The 20,285-nt window shown below is 33.4% G+C and overlaps 5 non-coding genes across 5 annotated transcripts; 3 read left to right on the top strand and 2 right to left on the bottom strand.

Moving 5' to 3' along the window:
* The first annotated feature begins 4,467 nt into the window (after positions 1-4,467).
* Positions 4,468-4,538, top strand: Trnag-gcc (transfer RNA glycine (anticodon GCC)). Its single transcript has one exon. It is a non-coding gene; the product is annotated as a tRNA-Gly (tRNA).
* Positions 4,539-4,954: 416 nt separating this feature from the next.
* On the bottom strand, positions 4,955-5,025 carry Trnag-gcc (transfer RNA glycine (anticodon GCC)). The gene has a single exon. It is a non-coding gene; the product is annotated as a tRNA-Gly (tRNA).
* A 3,459-nt stretch (positions 5,026-8,484) lies between these two features.
* Trnag-gcc (transfer RNA glycine (anticodon GCC)) lies at positions 8,485-8,555 on the top strand. The gene has a single exon. It is a non-coding gene; the product is annotated as a tRNA-Gly (tRNA).
* A 188-nt stretch (positions 8,556-8,743) lies between these two features.
* Positions 8,744-8,814, top strand: Trnag-gcc (transfer RNA glycine (anticodon GCC)). Its single transcript has one exon. It is a non-coding gene; the product is annotated as a tRNA-Gly (tRNA).
* A 6,453-nt stretch (positions 8,815-15,267) lies between these two features.
* Trnag-gcc (transfer RNA glycine (anticodon GCC)) lies at positions 15,268-15,338 on the bottom strand. The gene has a single exon. It is a non-coding gene; the product is annotated as a tRNA-Gly (tRNA).
* Between the last annotated feature and the right edge of the window lie 4,947 nt (positions 15,339-20,285).

The following is a 20,285-nucleotide window of genomic DNA, read 5'->3' as shown; positions in this document are numbered from 1 at the left end:
TTTATTAGTTATATATTTTACAAAACAAACACAAACACAAAATACATCATTTTTGAAACACTTAAAAACTACTTTTTTTTATGTAAACGTCCGATGTGGAAGTGGAAACGTTAATAAAAAATCATTTTTTAAGTTAAATTGTGGCTTATTTCCCATTTAGAATAATAAATTACATAAATGCCACAAATAAAAATCTTTAGAACAATTATTTATTAGGCGATAATGAACAATGATTTAAAATGAACAATGTTTTAAATACATATCCATAAACTTCTAAAATATACCATATTATGTATGCATAGAAAGCTATGATCTGCAATCGACTTGGTGCTTGTAGTCGGTTCAGTTCCGCTATTCCTATTCCGTTCCGCGGAGCCTGAGGCCGTTCGGCTATTCCTATTTCGTTCCGCGGAGCTTGAGGCCCGCCTCAAGGATGAATTTTGTTCCTAGAATCGGTAGCACATTTTTCAAATTTTGCCGGTTTTACTGTTGGCGTTGTCCCATACTGTTGCAGATGGTGTGAGGCTAGCTTCAACTGTAATGATTTGAGAAAGTTGGAATGAGATGCTTGATGCATAGATGTATATAATACTGGCACGTGGAAGACGGATAAAAAGATAAAGAGTCAGGGCCGTACCGATTTTAATTTTTTTCATAAAAATAAAGTTTTTTAAGAAATTTTAAAAAGCTAAATTATATTTAAAAAACTGATTATAAAACAACGAAATAACGTAAATAGTCGATTGATATACTGATGAGGCAGTGCCTCACCTGCCTCATAGGACAAGCCGCCACCGAAAAGAACAGTGTGGGATTTAAAACAAAAACAATGATATATACTAGTCGGGGCCCCCGCAGAATTGGAAATGGGGCCCCCTTTAAAAAATTACTAAATGTGACATGTGTAGCAAATACCTATATGTGTTACAGCCCAGTAAATGAACGTAAAATATGGCGATACTGTGTAATTTTCAGTGTCACCACCGAAGTCGTCAACTCAAGACTTTTCGAGTTATTTATGAGTAAAAATGTTCATTGTTCAACAAAAAAACACGTTTTAGGCGATTTTTCGCAAATAGTTCAAAGAGTAAGTATTTGATCGAAAAGAATATTGTTAGCAAAAATGTAGTAAAAAATGAAATAAAAATGAAGTACCTACATCGACCCAGTAAAAGAAAAGTTGTAGCTCATGAAAATTTTTTCTTATTCGTCAAATTTCAAATCGAATATTTTATCATGATAAACCAAAACATGGGGATATACTTTTCGAGGAAAACTCATTAGAACTTTTTTAAAGTGTTTAAAAAAAGCTTTATTTGTATTTTTTACAAAAGTTTCTAGCATCAAAACTAAGCCAGTTACGCTCAAAATACAGTTAGTCCCATTTTTTGGTAAAAAAATTATGAAAATCTCCCCCTATTTGGCACCCCAAATGAAACTAATCCTTATCGCTTTACAAATTACTTAACTTTTTATATGACCTGTAAGTTTCACCGGTTCAAAGTGCTTATTTTTGAAAGGGTTCTAGTTGAAAGGGCTTGAACGAGTCACTAATCACGAGTATATGCAAATTTTAAACAGCCATAAAATCTTAACCAATTTTTGTCGTACAGAAAAACAAAATCAAGCTAAAATATTTATAAAAGCAAAACCTACATTTCTTTACACTTTAAGATTTTTCGTATCACTAATACTTTTTAAGTTATTTAAAAAAAAGGCATTTTTCCAAAATAAAACAATTTTTTTGCTATGAAACCAAATTTTTTCAAAAATAATAACTTCGAACCGGTCACACTTACAGATCATAAATATAAACAATACATATTTAAAGTAGTGATGTAACGAATGTCATTTTTTTAACATTCGCGAATACGAATACGAATGCGAATATCTGCTACTGACATTCGCGAATGCGGATGCGAATGCAAATGTCCAATTTTTTTAATTTGTTTCTATTTTTGTAATGTTTCCTAAATTTTTAATGAAAAGTTAATTGATATTTAGTGTAAATCAATCTGAATCTTAAGCTTTATTACATAATACCAAATAATTAAAAAAAAGTGAAAGCTGATAATGTGATTATACAAGGTTAAGTTCTATCTAGCTATTGCCCTTCATTTGTCCAAAGTTGAACGTAGACCTCCCCCTTACTTTTCCACTCTTCTCGGTTCAGTGCTAATGCTGTCGATCTGGTCGCTGCGTATCTCTTTAGGTCACTCGACCATCTCGTCTGTGGTCTGTCCCTTCCTCTTTTGTAGTCCCAAGGTCTCCAGTGAGTTATCGCTTCATTCCATCTTCCGTCTCTTTGTCTGCTGTTGTGTCCTGCATATTTCCATTTGAGAGTAGCTGCATGTTTGAGGTTAAGTTACCTTTTCTTAATAAAAAAAGATGAGAAGTGATTTGATTTTATTAACCTAATATTATCTTAAAATTATTTTTTTTCTGGTTTTCATATTCGCAAAACATTCGCATAAATTTCGCGAATGCGAATATGCAAAAACATGCGAATATTCGCGAATGCGAATGCGAATACGAATATTCGTTACATCACTAATTTAAAGTAAATGATAAAGCGCTAACGTTAAATTTTATTTGGGGTGCAAAATAAGGGGAGATTTTCATGATTTTTTCTACCAAAAAAACTTTATTTTGAGCGTAACTCGTATAGTTTCGGTGCTAGAAACTTTTATAAAAAAATAAAAATAAAGCTTTTTTTGAAACATTTAAAAAAATTTAACTAGTTTTTCCAGAAAAGTGCTTCATTTTTTGGTTATTTCAGGTTGAAATATTCGATTTGGAATTGGACGAATAAGAATAATAATTAAGTATTTTCTATAAGAATAATAATTGTTCATGAGCTTCAAATGTGCTTTTACTGTGTCAATGGAGTTCATGAATAAGTACACCATTTTTTTTTGTATCTTATATGCTACATTTTTGCTACAAATATTTTTTCGATATCAAATATTTAATTGGATAAAATACTTATTTTTGAGTTATTTGCAAAAAACCCGTCTGAAAACTTTTTTTTTTGTTGAAAAATAAACATTTTAACTCGCAAATGACTTGAAACGTATTAACATAGATAAAGAAATTCTATAGAACAAAAGTTGCTTATAATTAGTCAATTTATACATTTCCGGACTTATTTTAAAAGTATGTTTTTCACAACAAGAAGGGGTGTCACCCCCCGAAGTAAAAGCAACCAACGGCATAAGTCCAACTTTGAAGTGAAGTATAACTAGAACCTAAATCCAAATCGTCAAGCAAATACATCCGTCGTGACGCTGATAATTTCACTCCGAAACTGTCATGTATTGAGCTATTGGCGTATTCATGCATTGTTTATGACGACTTACATTTTTCATCTTTATTGGTATAGAACAAAAATTACTAAATGATTACATTAGTACATAGTATTATTCTATGAGATGAACAACTTTCTTCGTGCACGACTATCAGCGAATATAATATCTACAATTTTATTAATTCAGATGGGCAACTTCATTTTCAATACTGCACTGCTTAAAAAACGTATGTATGCGAATAATATAACAACACATTTTTACATATATTAGACGACAATATGGGACCCCTGACATATTGGGGCCCCGCCGTAAGCTTCATGCTGCGGGGGCCTCTGTTACGCCTCTGGATAATTGTATCGAAATACTAAACGTAGGTAAAGATTAAAGAGAAAACCCATTTCTAGATTTAGAAATATTGTTCTAACATTCGGCAAATTGCAGTTCTCAAAAATCTTCAATAGTCACATACAAAGCATTATAGTTTATTGTCGTCACCCTAAAAGCTCGGGAGACCGGAAAGGATTAAGTTTCTAGTTATGAGATGTTTCACTTGCCGAATACGCCTATTTAGAAATTTACGTTTTTAAATTTAAACACAAAAAATAATATACCTAACAATAACAGATTTTTACATAATATCAGACGACAAGATGGGCCCCCCGCAAGCTTCATCCTGCGGGGCCTCTGTTACGCCCCTGAATATAAAATAGGAAATATCTGAGTTACGCGGAATGGAGGAATTTCAACCGAAACAGAATAGAACTATTGGAAAAGAAACTAATCTGAGAGAGAAGATATATTAGAAATGAATTATGAGAAAAGAATAACTTTTATTAGTTGTTGTGTTAATTAACAAAAGCTGGAACTAGACGCACTGCATTGAAATCTAATTGTATTTCATACATAAATATAATATCGTTGTGATCGTTGTTCTCTGATATGTTCAAAATATTTAAAATTTAAAAGGGAAAACCCTAGTTGGAAGAATACCATCGTTAAAACAACAAAATAATGAAGTGATGTCTTCTATTGTATGTTAGAACTTAAATTTATGAATTTTTTTTTAATTATCCAAATGGATTATTACAAAGCGTTTGCTGATCATCCTGAGGATGGTCAATTTTACCGAAAAATGACTATTATCAAAAACTTTCTTCAAGCATCGGTGGTTCAGTGGTAGAATGCTCGCCTGCCACGCGGGCGGCCCGGGTTCGATTCCCGGCCGATGCAACGCTTTTTTGTTTTTTTTTTCTTATCAATATTGTCGCTTCTTATTATCATTTCTATTTTGTTTAAACTCTTTCAATGTTTTTGCTTCTGTTTATAAGACAAAACTAATTTGAGATATTTTATTAATTATGTATATTAGGTATTTTTGGAATTGTCATTCTGTGTTTTATAATATGTATATCATATCATAAAATTTCATAATAGGTTTAATAATTAAGATAGATTATCAATGTCTGTCTATTGTCTATTGTCTATGAAAAAGTGAATTGAAGAAGCTCTTTCATCACATCTACTTAATGTCCAACTCTAGTACCAACATCACACTACTACTACTACTTCTGATGTAAAACTTATTCATTGAAAATAATTCTTAAATTTTTTCATAATTTTAACAATCGTAAAAAAATAAAAAAAGATGCATCGGCCGGGAATCGAACCCGGGCCGCCCGCGTGGCAGGCGAGCATTCTACCACTGAACCACCGATGCGATGAATCTTGGATATCATCCTGATGGGGCGGCTCTAGCCCCGATGAACTATGTAGTCAATATTGTTTAATAATTATTGAAGTACTAATAATTATTAATATGAAATCATTATAGGGGAACTTGTATAAAATATTAAATTCGAAAAAAATGTTATAAATCACAACAAGAACATAATTTAAAACATGTATCAAAGATAATTATTTTTTTTGTCTTTCATTGGGTCCCTAAATACGATTAAAAATTCAAATTATACCAGCCAGCCCAAAACGCGTCGTGACGTCATCCGGTTATATCAGTGTTTCCCAACGTGGGGCCCACGCCCCACAGGGGGCAGTTTGATTTTTAAGGGGGGCAAAAAATGAATTCTAGCAAATCAACGAACTTATTAATATTTAGACGTTTCAAAGAATTCAATGAATTGCCTAATGAATTAATAGACCGCATGACAGTTAAAAGTTTTAAAGATAAATTTAAGGTTTTCCTTAAAAATATAAAGTAATATTTAAATGGGCAGAGAACATGCACAATATTTTTTGTTTATTTTTTATTTTTAGTTATATTATGTAACCTAATACAGTGGAACACCGTTAACTCGGATTAATTGGGACCGCGGCCGATCCGGGTTATCGAAAATCCGGGTTAGCCGGAGAAAATGGTAAAAATTAATAAAATATGGTATGCTTACAGATAAACTCCGTTATAATTGTCACACAGACACTGGTAAACCACGTTCGCATTCCACACAAAACCACACATACAAAGCGTCGTCAAAAGTCTCATTCTTAGCTTTATTAGCTTTGCACCGATTAAACTGTCTTTTGTTATCATTTTGAAAAAAAAATTCTTCGATTTTAGTTCTATTTTTCTTCCAATCCGATACTGTAGATGTACCGACACCATAATATAATGCTGCAAGATTCACCTTTATCAATTCTACTTAATGCTTCTAGTTTCTTTTCCATTGTCACTACAACATTTTTACGTTTTGTTGCCCTTATAGACAAAAGACACGCAAACACAAAATCTGAATAAATTTACGAACGATTACAAAACGGAAGCGAACAATAATACGACATTACTACACACAATACCGTCTCTGATGTTATGTTATTTAATAACAGTGATGACTAAGACCATTGTTAAAAAAAGAATTTTAATAGTCTTTTCTAAACAATGCTAACACAGACAGTTTCAAAAAAATAAAGGATAACACAGGTTCCTGTTGTTTTCGACAATGAATGTGGTGTACCATGAGTCATTTTTACTATGCTATATGTAGTTCAATCCGGTTCCATTATCTCTCAAATATTATATTACATAGAGTTGGTACAAAACCTCGTGAACCTTGAAAATGCGTATGTATAACCGAAATAAAATGAAGCCAAAAGCATACGACTATTTTATTTGCTGCGAATTGCGCGACAGGGTCCCATCTGCACCCTGATATTTTCAGTAATGTCGGATTCATCAATCGTTTCGTTCGTATATTGACGTCACCAAATGAATGAATTAGGTTCACGAGATTTTGTAACAGCAATACATTTTTATTGTTGAAATGTTTGTCTGATAAAAATCGGTCCGGGTTAGCCGGAGTTCCGGGTTATCGGGGGCCGACTTATCGGGGTTCCACTGTACTAGGATACCTATTTGAAATAAAGATATCTACCTATCATAAATCAATAATTCAAAAAGTTGTTTGCTTTTCACACATCCCCTAATCCTGGTTTATTTTGAGTAGGTATAAAAGTTCGCTGTGTCTAGGTACACGCTAACGTGTACGCAGATAAAAAGTTAGGTACGAAATTAAAATGTTACGAAACGTCATCAAGTCAGTGACGTCACTATTTAGCGTGCACTGTTACTGGTTTTTTTCATACTGTGCAAAGCTAAACTGTACGCTAACTTGAGCCGCTTGTATGCTGCGGTTACCGCGAGTGTCAGATTGTTAAAATTTGTCTAATCGCGTTGTGTTTACACTTTAATATTGATTAGTAACGAGTTTTCTTATTTTTTATTTGTTTAGTGTTTGTTTTTAAATTAACTATGGAGTGTGGACAATTATTTAGTTCTTTTGAGTTTAACAACATTTTTTACATTTACAACATTACAACATTACATTACAACATTTAACAACAGTATGAAAAAGATAAGAGACTATAAATTAATATCTATTTTTTTACTTATAAGTGAAATAGTATTACCGCCCAAAATTAAAATAAAAGGAAGACCTAAAGCTTTCACAATAATAATTAACTTACGTATAAACATTATTTTAACAATCTTTTGTACATGTCATGTCAACTAAACACAGATTTATTTTGCTAACCTGAATATATGTATACTTTTATATATGTACATTGATTTATGACAATTAAGTTTGAAACATCTGAATAGTTCTGCTTCCCTTCCCTTAATAACAAATATTTTTCTATCAAACAAACACTTAGCCCGATTTCATAATAAAAGTTAAAGGAGGCTTTAATCAATACAACATAATCAATAGGGCTTTTCATATTTTCATTCGCACTCATTTGTATCGAGCTTCTGTCATGTGTCGCCTAATATTAATATATCTACGTCATACGTCTTTAGTTTGTATCATTGGTATATACTATACATACCAATAACGTATGACGTAGATATATTAATATTAGACGACACATGACGGAAGCTTGAAACAAATGACAATCGATGAAAATCCCTATTAGTTAAAGCTTCCTTTAAGTTAAAGTATCCTTTAACTTTATTAGGAAATCGGGCGTAAGCATATCAAAATAGCGTGTACCAAATATACAGTCACTGCGCACGCTAAACAATGACGTCACTGACTTGATGAAATTTAACTCGCGTGTACCTAACATTTGATTTGCGTACACGTTAGCGTGTACCTAGTCAGACCGATAAAAGTTCGACAGATTAAAAGACTGTATTTTGTAATTTAAAAAGTTGTTTGCTTTTGTCACATCACCTAATTCCTAATTCTGGTGTATTTTGAGTAGGTATAAAAGTTTAACAAACTAAAATAGTGTTTTTTGTTTAAATCTTACTTTAAAAAATCTTTAAATTGATCTTTAAATGTACATCATGCATAATGTTTTGTAAAATTAATAAAAATAGAAAATTGAACTAAAACTACGAGCAATATTATTTAATTATGTAGTTTTATATAGTTTCTTCTGGCTTATTCGTTACACCACTGGCACTCGTGTTTGGTTCTCACTTGTTTTCAGTTTTGTTCTCGTTGCGGCCACTCCTGGGAAGTGTAAAATTCTACCTACTCTAAGGGAACTTTGTTTGATATAATTCTTCATTTTACAAATACCTCTACCCTTTTTTCTTACGTCGTTGTCATTTGGTCTAATATCTCATATCCATGAGAAGCTTATACTTTTCACTTTAGTTATAAATTGGTCTACATCCTGGCTGGAGCCGTCCCATCAAGATATCATTTTTTACATAGCATCGGTGGTTCAGTGGTAGAATGCTCGCCTGCCACGCGGGCGGCCCGGGTTCGATTCCCGGCCGATGCAATAAGTTTTTGGACCTTTTTTTGATACGATTCTTTACTACTTCACTAATAACTCTACCCTTTTTTCTTTCGTCGTTGTCATTTGGTCTAATATCTCATATTCATGAGAAACTTAAACTTTTCACTTTAGTTATAAATTGGTCTACATCCTGGCTGGAGCCGTCCCATCAAGATGTCATTTTTTACATAGCATCGGTGGTTCAGTGGTATAATGCTCGCCTGCCACGCGGGCGGCCCGGGTTCGATTCCCGGCCGATGCAATAATTTTTGAAACTTTTTTTTATATGTACAATTCTTTACCAGAGTGGCGGCTGGTCAGGGTCGGCAGCATTTATGGACACATTATAGATTTTTTTAAATATTTAATTTAATCAGAGTTGATGATATTCGTTTCTGTGAAATAAAAAAAATATCTGTGAGATAATACAGACTAAATTTTATTTATTGTTTTTAAAAGAATTGGATCGATCCCATACGTTAAGTGATAAGGGGCCGCTGTGCGTAAGAGACTTTTCAAAAATTATCCCATAGCCATGCATCCGATTGCGATTGTGTGTTTTCGGCAAGCCGTCCCCAGATTGAAGATTTGCTTGTATTAAGAAGCTATGGAATATTAGCCGATAGGCAACCAATTATACATTTACCGTATCTATTTGAATGGCAAGTATATACGTACCGAGCCACGTACCTTGATATCGCGCCCGAGATAAAATTATGAAATAGGTAAGTAGGTAGTTTTACGTCGTTTAATAATTGATATTAATGATATTGTAATTTTTTTAAGTTGTTAGGAATTACCATTTAGGTGACAGGATGAATCAGAGGATTCGTTACATCAAGTTAATTATAGAGAACAAATAAAATTGTTTAACAAATTTTCTAATTTACTTTCTGACTCGAAGACATTTAGCGGCGTACCTAAAACAGCACAGAATGAAAGAATCAATTAGTAGTTACATTCTGATGCTTTTCGGTAGAAGTAGGAGATAGAGGTAACATGTCATTCACAAGTATCAATAATTGATTGTTCTTCGATACGCGTTACGTCTAATATTTATGAGAGGTTTTTAGGTTTTCAGACGTGAGTAGAAGCTATAAGACAGAATATATTTTTGGTGTTTTAAAGGACATATTAAAATTTTTTGATATCAAAAATAAATTGGTATTGGTATTGGTGAATTGTATGGTCTCCAGGCAAAAGTTAAAACTATTGCACCAGGCAAAACTATTATTTACTCACTGTTATAAGTCATTGACCTCTTTGACGATTGAAAATTTAAAAGTTACGCCAAAGAATTTTCAAAATATCTATTAGACAAGTTCATTAAAAATTATCGATCATTCTTTAATCAAATAAAATAAGAAAATAGATTAACAGGTTTATATGCTGATCCAAATATTCTCGGAAGGTGGGATAAGTTTCAAAATATGTATAATTGTATATACTGCGATTCATTAGGTACAACAAACTGTTCCCGAAATTAATAAACTATTGTGCTCAAATGTGGGCAAATTCTGCCTCAAATGAACGGGATTTCTCTTGTCTCAAAAGAGTCAAAACGTATTGTCGAAACACCATGAAACAAGAGAGAATGTTAAACTTGTCTCAAATTTCAAATGTCAATAGAAAAAAACTTTTAAAATCTCTTCAAAGCAATAATAAATTTTACAATGACGTTATAACCCATTTTGCTACTTCGAAACAACATAGACTAAATAGACTTAATTTATAAACAGGTTTAGGTTCTAAATTTATAGGAAAAAACAAAAAAAAAACAAAAAAAAATAAAAAAAATAAAAAAACAAAAACCAAAAATCTCCTATGAAATTGAAGCCTGTTAATTAGATGGCGTACCTATCTGAGGAGACAAAACCTTGCCGACCCTGCCCCTAAAGCCACGTGACTGTACCACTATCTTCGTTAAAACTAGGTTGCACTAAGTTTCTTATTTTGATACAAATTCGAGTATTTTGCTCTAGTTTACTTTCCAACTACACTACAACAATGGATATTAGTCCACGTTTCCCTTCTGTTTTTTGTTATTATCACTATATTGATATTGATACCTTTTGAATTTATTTGGTGATCTCTGAATTTTTTGTGTTCTCTTTTTGTTGGTTCCATGTTTTAACTAATAGTGTTATCTTTCTTTTCTTTTATTTATTTTTGGTATTGTAGTGAATTCCTTATTGGAGTGCGGGCGAAAAGCATAGTAGGGAAACATTCGAGATTGGACTAAAATGCGCGGCAATTGGACTGTTTTTAGATGTTGGAAGAGAGTGAAGTAATCCGGTCAACTTAAGACATCAAAATGCTTGGCAAATAACAAAAATTGCCGGAGAGCCAAATTTTGGTGGAGAGCTAGGGTATACCATAACAAATAAAGTTTAAAAAGTGCCCATCGATCCCATGTGTGCGTCAAAAGTTATTCGGGGTCAAAGGTTAAAATTTGAGATTTTTTGGATTTTTTTCGAAAACGGTAAGTTTTATCAAAAAAACCTTAAACCAAAGTTGTAGATCTTAAAATTCTCTTCAAAAATAGTCCTTATTATTTTTTTCCTAATAGTTGCCATTCCTGAGATATCGCGATTCAAATAGTCACATTATACAGGATATGCATACGTTTCCACACCACCTGCACCTGTGAGGTAGTGTACTCGGCGCGTTTTTTTACCGTGGTTTCCCCTGTAGGCCTACTCCACTAACTGTTTTGACAATTTTAGGATAATTTAAGGAAACAATACCGGTCAAGTTCTAGATATTACCTTATTATTGATATTGATTATTGATATTGCTATTAATTATTAGGTTAACTATTGTTTTGATTTATTTAGATATTTTAATCAGATTCATATTCTTGAAAGTCTACTTTAACAGTCAAGTCTTCTTCGATTTCATCTTCTTCCTCTTCCTCTTGCTGGATGTTCAAAAATTGTTCAAATGTGACTGAGTCATTGGTCTCTCCATTAAAATCACAGGAGTCTTCCTCTGTTGTACTAAACTGGACATTAGGGTGGAGCGAAGTTGACCGATATTTTTCATTTTTCTTTTTTTGAAATGGGCTAGTACCGAAAAGTTGTCTATTAGGTAGTATATTATAGGGAAAAAAAATCAACCCCCTGTGTTGTAATTTGGAGGTTCCCCCCGGGACTTGAAATTTGCCTATAACGTTGTATACATTAATAGCAGCTCTTCATTTGTATTTTATATTTTAGCATTAAAATGCAACCCAGAACTCACCACGAGGAGGTGGCTGCTAAACGAGTTCCACCACCACCCCCTCCGCCACCGCCCTCCACCCCCAAAAATTCTTTTCACCACCTAACTCATAATGTAAATATGGTATTATGTAGTGTCTAGTGAGTACACAATGTTTTGTGTTAAAATGCGGCATCTGTTGTCGTGAGTCTAATCTTGATTTGATAAATCCATCCCTGTTGTCCTCCCCACTGACCGCCATAGAAGCTTCGGTAACCAGTCTGACACATCGTTCAACTGCTTGAGTATTACATGGATATTTAACAATTTCCATTTGATCTGGCACTTCTATCATAGCTAAAATGTCTTTGTTAGAAATATTAGCTAGTAATGGAGGTTCCGTCAGCCTGCAAGACTGCCAATCGATGAGTTCCACAAAGTCTGTGGCATTAAAATTAATTTTTGGAATAGTAAAAAATCTTATATAATGATTATTCTGATTTTGCTGACGAATTTTCAAGAGACGACGATAACCTAGCTCCCTTATGGACTTGGTTTCATCTGTTACCATCGCAAGTAACAGATTTTCTGGATGAGCATAGAAACCATTTCTCTGAATGACGGGATCAATAATTTCCAAAAGTTTCTTGTCAAAATTTCTGGATCATCTAATCATATTCAACAGATGACGAGGACCGTCCTTACATAACGGCTTTAGGTTAATATGGAACCATAAAGGTGCGTACACCTTTAGTACGTATTCGCTTAGAATTTGAAGATTACTTGAGACTTCATTTGTGGATATATAAAGTCTAAGTATCATATTTGCAGCTGTTAGCCAACGGGAATGGGATAATTTGCCCGGGTTTCGATTGGCTAGGCTCTCCGTGCAAATGCCAGAAGTAACAGTTTGACATATATCCCACAAATATTTTTGATCATCGGTACTTAGATCATCAGGAACAAGCACTGGAAAGTTTCCACTCTGTATTGGATTAAATGACACAACTGGCAAATTTTAACAGCTTTCTAAAGCTTTTCCAATGGTACCAGAATATCCGCTAGGTCCTGTTGAAGGTCCATCTAACTTTTGAAGTAAGTGCCTTAGGAGTAATTCATTTGCGTGAAAAAGGCAGATCAACCACTGCACGGGGCGTTTAAGACATAGTTCCATCATTCTTATGGCACCATTTTTATTTCCAGTATTCACAACTGTTCCGTCACATCCGATAGCATTTAAATGGGAAAAGTCCACCTTTGTCTCTAAGAACTTTACGATTGCTTGTTTAATATGAGATGCAGTTCCAGACTGCGGCGTCACATGTCCTATATACTTGACGGGGGAGAATCAAATTGATGTTGTAAACCATAAAAATACCGTGTATGTAATATATCTTATTATTGTAAAATTCGAAGCGTTCGGGGAACCTCGGAAATATTTTTAATTTATTTGTGCTTTTAACACGTTATTTTGTATACCGATAGACAACTTTTGCACACTACCCCACTTCAAATTTCGAAAATTGAATTTTTCGCTCCACCCTACTGGACATTTGAGCAAGACTGACCTTGGCAGTTGGTACGCACTAGAGAACACAGAAACCCGACTTTTTTACATCCACATTTGGCACTACAACCTTTTTTGCAATTGCAAAAAATAGTGTTAAGAAGTTTTTCTGGAGCAGGTGGGAGTAAGGTTTTAATCGGTTCCAGAGTATTATCTATTCATTTCCAACCCCAGTCTTCTGGATTCAGTTCATTGCCTAGCCATGTTTGAACTTGATAATATACTCGATACAAATGTTGAAAAGCAGATGCTGATGTTGGAGGAAGACATGATAGTTGTACTTGTTTCTTGTTTCGCGTATTTTTTACAAAAGTTAAGTATCGGTATTTATCAAGACAAATCATTTTTTTGGAGCAAGAAGAAAGCGAATTCCTTCCGTAATTACTGTTTGCGGTGTAGAATCAAGTTCTGTAAAAACTTTACAGCAGTCAGTCAAATCTTTTTTTTCGAATAATTTAAGTACTGACGTTTTGCCCCTTCTGTGCATTGCGGACGTAGTGTCGCAGCCGGTTATCGCATGTAAAAATAAAATGTACTTTTGGCATTTGGGATAAGCCGATAAACTATTCGAAGAATATATCTCTGTTCGCTGTTGAGCCCTTCCATGTTTCAGAAAATAAATAACTTTATCTACTGGAGTCCTTGCAGTAATCAGTACCAACAAATCAACACCTTCACCAACTACAATTGTGTTTGTTGCCTTAAATTTTTCAATTGCTGTCTCAATTATAAGGACATCTGCGTCATTTTTAGCTTGTTTCACTTCAATATTCGCAGCTGTTAATTTGTCAGTTAACATTTCAGCTTTTTTTCAGCTTTCTTCTTGCGGTTTATGGAGCTCCAAAAAAAATTATTTGTCTTGATAAATACCGATACTTAACTTTTGTAAAAAATACGCGAAACAAGAAACAAGTACAACTATCATGTCTTCCTCCAACATCAGCATCTGCTTTTCAACATTTGTATCGAGTATATTATCAAGTTCAAACATGGCTAGGCAATGAACTGAATCCAGAAGACTGGGGTTGGAAATGAATAGATAATACTCTGGAACCGATTAAAACCTTACTCCCACCTGCTCCAGAAAAACTACTTAACACTATTTTTTGCAATTGCAAAAAAGGTTGTAGTGCCAAATGTGGATGTAAAAAAGTCGGGTTGCTGTGTTCTCTAGTGTGTACCAACTGCCAAGGTCAGTCTTGCTCAAATGTCCACTTTAGTACAACAGAGGAAGACTCCTGTGATTTTAATGGAGAGACCAATGACTCAGTCACATTTGAACAATTTCTTCAAGAGGAAGAAGATGAAATCGAAGAAGACTTGACTGTTAAAGTAGACTTTCAAGAATATGAATCTGATTAAAATATCTAAAGAAATCAAAACAATAGTTAACCTAATAATTAATAGCAATATCAATAATAAGGTAATATCTAGAACTTGACTGGTATTGTTTCCTTAAATTATCCTAAAATTGTCAAAACAGTTAGTGGAGTAGGCCTACAGGGGAAACCACGGTAAAAAAAACGCGCCGAGTACACTACCTCACAGGTGGCGTGGAAACGTGTGAATATAATGTATAATGTGACTCTTTGAATCGCGATATCTCAGGAATGGCAACTCTTAGGAAAAAAAATAGTAAGGACTATTTTTGTAGAGAATTTTAAGATCTACAACTTTGGTTTAAGGTTTTTTTTTTTGATAAAACTTACCGATTTCGAAAAAAGTCCAAATAATCGCAAATTTTGACCTTTGACCCCGAATAACTTTTGACGCACACATGAGATCGATGGGGACTTCCTAAACTTTATTTGTTATGGTATACCCTAGCTCTCCACCAAAATTTGGCTCTCCGGCAATTTTTGTTATTTGAAATGTCTATATAGACCGGGTTAAAGCCTGTCTTTCCGAAAATTAGGAAATCGTATCAAAACAGGTTTCAAAAAGTAATGCATCGGCCGGGAATCGAACCCGGGCCGCCCGCGTGGCAGGCGAGCATTCTACCACTGAACCACCGATGCGATATCTGAAACGAAATTTTCATGGGACGGCTCAAGCTAGTCTACAATATGTAGGTCAAAAATATTTAAATTTCCTGAAGACCTTAGATATTATTTAGAATAAAAAACAATACGAACAATAAACTCCGTTCTTTTGTAAGACTAGAAAAAAGAGGGTTTCCTTGAGTTAAAGTTTCCATGAGAGAAGCAAAGATCTCTTCTGTAATGACAAGTGATAGGAGTGAAGGATAAGGGACGACTATAGATCTAAACCTTAGAATATAAAATAAACCAGGAAGAAGTACAATGCGAAATGACTTAGAGCCAGGAAGGAGGTTGCAAATGGCGATCAGCTGTAAGATTTGCTTTCTATCTCCAGTGACGTACCTTTGAAAGAGGGAAGAAAAGAAATTCTTAACGATTTTATTACATCTTTGATGTTAAACAAACAGCTATAGATCAAGAGAAAATACGTATTAATATAATATTTTGTTGAAAAGTCAGTTATATAACGTTTTATTATACTAATAACTTCAGTTAATTGATTGCATATACAGGAGTTTTACCAGATGGTACGCCTATGCACACAGCTGATCCCGTTGACAAAACTTATGAGTCATCCACAGACGTTCAAGACGGCCGGTTGCGCTAGAAATTTAAGGCGTTGTTGATATATGACAGACTCCTTTCTGTTTATTTTATATTCTAAGATCTAAACTTGAACCACCATAGTTATTTCTAAGTACCACCAGAGAACAAGGACCACAGAGAAGCGACACGCCTTTGATCGTTCGTGAGCACGCCGCCAATGACCTTGAAAGCAACCTGAACAACCAGCGTACCAATAGTCAGTGGGCATGTCACACAATACATATAAATTCGTGAATAAAATTAAGCATTTATGTTGACTTTCAATAAATATAAAATATTGCACCGAAAAAAAAGTTGCGTGCAGGGCCGACTTTTGTTGGCATTCTTTATAATAATGGAATCATTTTTGATTTACAAAAGGTTGCAAATATATCGCACAATGCAAAGTAATGGTGAAAATCATATTGATTGGAACCATAAATATAAATAGCTTTTTGTTTATCCTGATTTTGGCATTGAAAGACCAATAATAAAATATACCTATTTCCTACGGTAGGTGTGACATTCACTGATTGTTTTTGGCTTGGGCTGATACAAGATAAAATTGGTTCGTCGGGGTATTTCCTAATAAATTATATTTTTTAATATGGGTTATCGAAAAATAACACAGCCATTGTAACTTCCACGGAAATGTCACAAACTCTGAAAGTTCCAATTCTCTTTGAGTGACAAATGTTCGTGATCGATAAAAAAACTTTATGTTGAAATCGAATGTCAATATTGTTATTGTCTTGGAAACGTATACCTTCTCTGATATATCTTTGGAGCAAAAGTATGAAGACATTTTACATTTAATTCTCTTCATGTTTCATAATTTGACAATGTTTCTTTAAGCGGAATTTTATCTCTGTAAATATTTTAAATTGGCTCTAAGCAGTACAAATATTGCCGAACGTCAAGAACCTAAAGCTTATCACGCACGGAAAGCTATACTATAATATACGGTGATGAGTGTGCTAATATCCGAAAAAATAACGCAAAAGACGGAAAACATAATACGTTGTGAAATAAAACACAAGACTACAATATAATATCGATGTATCCACCTTTGTACCTTTGCATCCACAAAAGACATGTTAAACTACAAAATCGTCTACTTTCTTTGTTTCTAAAGATATTAGGTACATTCAAAAAAACAAACTATTCAGAAAACAACACTACAATACGATTCCGATGTATCCATATATATAGGTAACCTTTGTTATTTATATTTAAATAATTAAAAGTTGGCAGACAATTTTTGTATACTGCACTGCAAAAGGTAGATAAGTATTTAGTTTTTTCATTATTGAATGTAAGTTTGTTTATTTGCAACCGTGTTTTTGCAATTTTGAAGTCTTGTTCTGCTATAATTTTAAGATTTTCTCAATTATCGGCCCAATTATGTTTCCAACAATTTTTGTTTGAATCGTACTTTGTTTTTGTCGTTTAAATAAGAAATTCTCGTGTATAGAACTGTTTATATTTTTTTATTTCGTAAAAATAGGATATCTAGGAGTGCGATAACATACGGAAAACATCTGTTGAATTTTTGACCTGGCTGACCCTTCGTAGACTTGCGTCTGACACCAAATTTAATATTTTTAATTTGAAATATCCCTTGCTTGGCAGAGCGAAGTTTAGTTTTTTATGCATTACGTAGGGGTAATTAAATTCAAGAAAATGAATCACTTTCGTCATGATTTATTATCAATAATATTTAATCAAGTCAAATTAAGACTATTAGATACGTAATAACTAATATTTATGTAAAAATTACAAAGCAATTACAATTACCTGTTATTATTATTACCAAATCTAAATAAACTTATTTCTCTTCCTGTCGCAGATGAACATCCGTGAAACACATACGAGTAACCAGACATTTTAACTATTATAATTATATAAGTGCTCAAACAAACTTTTAAGTCGAGTATTTACCATACACGCCTACGGACTATTGTAAAACAACCAGGAGGGACAGAATTAGCATGCTGGTGATACCATTGTATAACTAGACCAATGTGTAGATAAACAATGGTGATACTTAAAGCAACCAGGTTCGCGCATGCGTCTTCAAAAACGGTACACGTTTTTAGTGCGGTTGTGTCGTTTCTCTGTGGTCCTTGTTCTCTGGTACCACTTTGAAATAGCTATCATCTCGTAAATATAATTTTCACGATGCTCATCCAGCGACGCGACGTAAACGACGAAAATACATCGTTTGGCCCAATTTAAGAGAGTACACTAAGATTGACGTTTACTGACACTTCAACAGCCAGGGTACTGAAGCGTTTTTTCTCCAGGTAATACCTATAAGAACAAATTGTAACTATTTCCTGCGTAGGATCTGGCGGCCATTTTTATTTATAAACAATTTAATGTCAAAAAACGGCCTTTTTTCTTTTTTTTTTCAAATCAATGGAAAACCGTGAAACACGGCGTTATTAGTAAAAACATCTTCGAGAAAATGGAAAAAGCTTTAAAATGGCGTATTACAAAGTTTATAGCCCAGTCGGGATAGCATTTGACCTTGCATTAGGAGATGCCCCAAATTTTATTTTTCTAATCTTTAGGGAGGGTCAATATTAGTATAAATTTAAAATCTCGACTGAATTCCACCGTTGCGTTAGCCGCTATCTTGATTTTAAACGAGAACCGTTTTTTTCAATATCTCCGCCATTTTCAATTTTTTGACAAAAAGTGTAGAAACTGAAATTGTTGAAAATGCGATTTTCTATAATTTCATTTATTATAATTTTTTTCGTGCGGTCGATATTTTCCGAGTTATGTGGGGAAAATAGTGACAGTTGTAGCATAATTATTGAATTATTGAATTATCTCGTTTATTATTAGTTTTACAACAAATATTTACCTATACAAAAATGAAGAGAATTAAATTTTGTACAATTTTGATGCCGTTAATTTTTTTTTGATAAAATCAATATTTAAGGTAGTACGTATGTGCTAAAGGTGCAAGCGTAAGACCTGATTGATTTCGTAGCAATTGTTTTTGTTCAATATCTCCGCCATTTTCAACTTTTCGACAAAAAGTGTAAGAACTGAAATTGTTGCAATTACGATTTACTACAATTTTTCGAGAGAACCAGTGGCGGGTCTACAAGGGGGGGGGAATGGGAAAATTCCCCCCAACAGGGTCCAAAATTTAAAAGAAAAATTGTTGGAACATCACGATATATTAGCTGACATAAAACTTAAAATATCGACAGACAAATTCAACCAATAAAACCCGCTAGTTAATAATATTAAGTGAACTTAATGTATATAATGTCCTTTTAGGTCTTTTATATATTTAGTTTGGTTGATGTTTCATTGGAAGTGTCAAAAATTGTATAAAATATAATTCTCTTTATTTTTGTTTATGTACAATTATGTCGTAAAGTTAATAATAAATGAGACAATTCAATAGTTATGCATCCCCTCCGCTTCCATTATTTTCCACCTTAACTCGTAGAATATTGATCGTATAAAAAAATTGTGCCAAAGAAATTTTATGAAATTGCATTTCCAACAATTTTCTTTCCCACCATTTATGTCGAAAAGTTGAAAATGGCGGAGATATTAAGCAACAACCGTTCTCATTTAAAATCAATATGGCGGCTAATGCAACCGCGGAATTCAGTCGAGATTTTAAATTTACACTACTATCGATCTCTCCTAAAGGATATAATTATAAAATTTGGGGCAGCTCGGATACAAAATTCAATTCAATAATTATGCTCCCCCATCACTTTTTACTATTTTCCCATGTAACTCGGAAAATATCAACCGCATGAAAAAAATTGTTAAAAATAAATTGTAGGAAATTATATTTTGAACAATTTTAGTTGAAAATGGCGTAGATATTGAACAAAAACAATTGCTATAAAATCAATCCGGTCTTACGCTCGCGCCATTACCGCATACGTACTACCTTATATATTAATTTTAGCAAAAAAATGAAAGAGATCAAAATTGTGTAGAATTTAATTCTCTTAATTTTTGTACAGGTACATATTTGTTGTAAAACTAATAATAAACGAGATAATTCAATAATTCAATAATTATGCTCCAACTGTCGCTATTTCCCCTCATAACTCGGAAAATATCGACCGCACGAAAAAAATTATAATAAATGAAATTATAGAAAATCGTATTTTCAACAATTTCAGTTTCTACACTTTTTGTCAAAAAATTGAAAATGGCGGAGATATTGAGCAAAAACGGTTCTCGTTTAAAATCAAGATGGCGGCTAACGCAACAGTGGAATTCAGTCGAGATTTTAAATTTATACTAATATTGACCCTCCCTAAAAACTAGAAAAATAAAATTTGGGGC

The sequence above is a fragment of the Diabrotica virgifera genome, chromosome 5, assembly GCF_917563875.1.
Source record: "Diabrotica virgifera virgifera chromosome 5, PGI_DIABVI_V3a".
NCBI lineage: Eukaryota > Metazoa > Arthropoda > Insecta > Coleoptera > Chrysomelidae > Diabrotica > Diabrotica virgifera.
Note: the sequence above shows the minus strand (reverse complement) of the source record. Positions and strands in the feature narration are given on the sequence as shown.